Source organism: Amaranthus tricolor, chromosome 14 (genome assembly GCF_026212465.1).
Source record: "Amaranthus tricolor cultivar Red isolate AtriRed21 chromosome 14, ASM2621246v1, whole genome shotgun sequence".
Classification (NCBI taxonomy): Eukaryota; Viridiplantae; Streptophyta; class Magnoliopsida; order Caryophyllales; family Amaranthaceae; genus Amaranthus; species Amaranthus tricolor.
Genome location: NC_080060.1, coordinates 8,851,397 through 8,855,854, shown reverse-complemented (window position 1 = coordinate 8,855,854; position 4,458 = coordinate 8,851,397). Strand labels below are relative to the sequence as shown.

Below are 4,458 nucleotides of genomic sequence, written 5' to 3'. Positions count from 1 at the left end.
GATGGCCCAATCAAAGATTTATATTACCAAAAAGGCATCACTCATCAAACAAGCTGTAGTGACACTCCTCAACAGAATGGAGTAGTAGAGAGGAAACATAAGCATTTATTGGAAACAGTAAGAGCACTATTTTTTCAAGCTAATTTGCCTTCTTTATATTGGGGTGAATGTATTCTTTGTGCCACTTAAAAGCCAAAAATTATACAACTTATTTAAACGCACCTAATTTTCTTCGTTCTTTAAATGTATTATCATCTTAACTTTGAGATGATTTTTGAGATGATTTTGAGATAATGTTGATTCAACCAAAGTTAATTGTTTGATTGTTTGTATTGTTTGATTTTAAATGAAGGAACAAAGGGACATCATTGAAAATTTAGTACAAGACTTGTAGGATAAAGGTGTTATACAGCATAGTAACAACTCTTATGCTTACCCTGTGGTCCTAGTGAAAAATAAAGATGGTAGTTGGAGGCTTTGTATTGACTATAGGCAACTCAATGCTCAAACAGTAAAGGATAAGTTCCCCATCCCTGTGTTAAAAGAATTGATTGATGAACTTGCTGGTGCCACTATCTTTAGCAAAATTGATCTATGTTCAGGTTACCACCAATTGCATGTAGATGAGCATAATGTGTATATAACAGCTTTTAAGACTCATTCTGGCCACTTTGAGTTTCTAGTCATGCCTTTTGGTTTGGCTAACGCTCCTGCTAGTTTTCAAAATTGGATGAATAAAGCTTTTAAGGAAGTGTTTTCTATTGTTTTTTGATGATATTTTAGTCTATAGTAAAACTGCAAGTGATCATATTCAACATTTCAAGCTGTTTTTGAAACCATGCAACATAACTGTATGTTTGCTAAAGATTCTAAATGTTGTTTTAGTGTGTCCAAGATTAAAGACTTAGGTTACTTCATTTCTTCTTAGGGGATAGAAACTGACCCTAATAAAATCAATGCTATTGTCAGCTGGCCTTTCCCCACTTCCCAGAAAGAGCTATGAAGTTTTTTGGGGTTTTCTGGTTACTATAGGCGGTTTATTAACGACTATGCCACCCGTAGCAAACCCTTGACAAATCTTCTTAAACAAGGATCATTTTCTTGGAATGCGAATGCAGATAATGCTTTTCTTTCCTTAAAAATGCTCTAACTTCTGCTCCTGTTTTAGCTTTACCTAACTTTGAAAGGTTGTTCACAGTGGAAATCGATGCTTCTAAAGGAGGTATTGGGGCGGTCTTAATGCAAGACGAACATCCCATTGCTTATATAAGTTGGTCCTTAGGTGCCAGATAGAGCAAACTTTCTACATATGAAAAAGAACTCTTAGCCTTGGTTTTTGCAAATCAGAAATGGGAACAATACCTCTCCGGGGCTCACTTCAATGTCAAGACAGATGAGAAAAGTTTGCAGTGACTGTTACAAAAAAGAAATTTTAACCCCGTTTCAACAATTTTGGTTATCTAAGCTAAAGGGCTTTAGTTATGAAATTCACTATAAAAGTGGGAAAGAAATTGTGGCTTCCGATGCTCTTTCCAGGGTCCAAGGTGCTGACCTCTTGAGTATAGATGTTTCCTTAGTTTCTTCTGATCTCATGCTAAAGCTCAAACAAAGTTATCAACTAGACTCTCATTTACAATCCATTGTTGATAAGTTGCAATGTGGTATACCTGTGGCTCACATGACTTTTCAAGATGGATTGATCAGGAAGATGGGAAAACTTGTTGTTGGGCCTGATTACAGTTGAGGCAGGACATTCAGGGAGAGACCTCACAGTTCGAAGGGTTAAAACTTTATTTTTTAGGAAGGGTATGATAAGGAAAATTCCAAGTGTAAGCCTATTGCATCTCCTGGCCTTTTACAACCCCTACCAATTCCCATTGAAGTATGGAAAGATATCTCCATGGATTTCATATTTGGGTTACCAAAGTGTCAGAGGCAGGATACAATTTTTGCAGTACTGAACAAATTGAATAAGTACGCCCATTTTATCTTCTTCTCTCACCCTTTTACAGTAGTTCAAGTGGCACAATTATACTTAAACCACATTTTCAAGCTTCATAGGTGGCCTAAATCCATGATTAGCGATAGAGATCCTCTCTTTTTAAGCCAATTTTGGCAGGCCTTGCTTTCTATCCATAACGCTTAATTTTGTTTTTCCACCTCTTATCGCCCTCAAACCAATGGGCAAACAAAAGTTGTTAATCGATGTTTGAAAACTTTCCTACGTTGCATGTGTGGCCATGAACCTCAAGAATGGATTAAATGGTTACCAATGGCTGAATGGTGGTTTAACACTCATTACCACTATGCCTTGCAACTTATCCCTTATGAAGTGGTTTATAACTAACCTCCCCATTTACATCTTTCATATTTGGCAGGTGAATCAGTTAATCAAGCAGTTGATCGCAGTTTACAGAGGAGGGAACGCATGATTTCCAACTTGAAACATATTCTATTAATGGCATAAAATCGGATGAAACAACAGCCGGATAAGCATCAAAGTGATTGTCAGTTTAAGATTGATGATTCCCTTTCATTCTTGATCTAATTAACTGTAGTTGTTCCAATTAGAGAACATAGCTAACAAGGTCAAATGATTTCAAAGTAGACTATGTGCCTCCACGTACCAACGGTAATTATACAAATAAGATTTTATAGTATTTTTTGTTAGACATTCAACCAAGGCATTCAAAATTAAACCGAAGATAAACTTGTTCAAAATTTTGGTTTGGTTCCTTATGATAATCAAGCTTATTTTTAGGTTTTAGGATATTCATTATATAATAAACAATCTAAATCATAGTTGTTCATCTAGTTGATTTCAGTCGTAATTAAGTTTATATCTATTTTAGTTTGATTAAAGGGTTTGTAATCATTAAAATAGTGAGCTCTAAGTTAAGTTTGATGGTAGTTTTAATGCTTTGTAATACTATATTAGATCGTATTTTTCTAGATCTAGACACAAGAAGAAAGCTAGCCAATGAAAAGTTATTTATAGAAGATTCAAAGGCTTCTTATTAGTTCGAATCTACCCTTTATCCACTCAATTCGAGGAATTTAATCTGATTTGAAATCGAGGAAAAATATCCGACTCTTAATGCGATTATATTATCCGAATTTGACTCAAAAACGGACTAGAGTTGGACCTCATAAAAAATCCGATACTTCGACTCGAGTCACACATCGACTCCACCCAACTCCAACTTAACCTGACATACGACTTCGAATTTGAATCTAAGCCTTTTTTTTATTTTGAACAAATTTGAATTTCATATTAAAAATAAAATGAAAATAAGTTTTTTCAAACTAAATTTGCGAACTTGACATTATAGCCCTAGATCACATGTCAAATTCAAATAAAATTTAAGCTTGATCTGTGTTTCGTACTAAGTCAAGTTCACATAACTTATGTTTTTAATTATCAGTTACTAATATAATATTAAAAGTTTTAAACCCAATAAGTATTTTCATAATTGAATATTAAAAGAGAAATCAAGTGAATTATAGTATGTATTATAATAATTGTAGTTAGAAGAAAAATCAGCAATTATACTTTTTTAAAACGTATACTAAGATTTTGAAAATGATAGATTTTAGACATGCACGATAATATGATTAGTAATTGTCATCATCAAAATTTCAATAGTTCAACTCATTTGGGTAAGAATCGTATAAAGACAATCATTCTCATAATAATATGTAAAATTAAGTAATAGTAATAATAATTATTCTCATAATAATTTTTCAATTTTTTAAATCTTTTTTTAATTATTTTGATTTTCATAGGCAAACTTTTTCTACTTTGACCATTAATATCACACAATATATTATGATATGTCATATAAGTATCATTTACTGATTTTCATTGATATATATATGTTTATTAAAGTAAGTTTTATAAAGGAAAAATTACCTAGAATAATCCAACACATTCATGATTTTCCTATAATAATCTCACCTATTGATTAACCATGAATAATCTCAACTTTGAATTGTATTTTTCTAGAGTAAACCAGGTAACCGGATGATTTGTTATAGCAATTTTTTTTAAAAAAAAATAAATTAAAATAAAATATCAAAAAAATGTCCAAAAAAATGTTTAAAAAAGTTTTATGATTTTTTTATTATTCAGAATATTTTATGTAAATTTTTAAATCTTTTAAAAATTTTAAATTAATTTTTACTTTATTATTTTGGTGAATTACTTACAATGCAGGTCATCGAGTTAGCCAAGTTTACTCTAGGCAAATACCACCTAAAGTTAGAATTATTCATGGTTAATCAATAAGTTGATTATTGTAGAAAAATCATAAAAATGTTAGATTATTTTAGGTAATTTTTCCTTTTATAAAATGTTGGAATATTAGTTAAAGTCAAAGCAACAACAATAAAAAAAAGTGAGTACATCAATACCATAATAACATTAAATCATAGTTTTATCCATATAAAAAAGAAATT

The 4,458-nt window shown here is 31.4% G+C and overlaps 1 pseudogene; it reads left to right on the top strand.

Moving 5' to 3' along the window:
• Window positions 1–1,381: 1,381 nt before the first annotated feature.
• LOC130799258 (albumin-2-like) overlaps window positions 1,382–4,458 on the top strand; it is a 23,936-nt pseudogene continuing 20,859 nt past the window's right edge.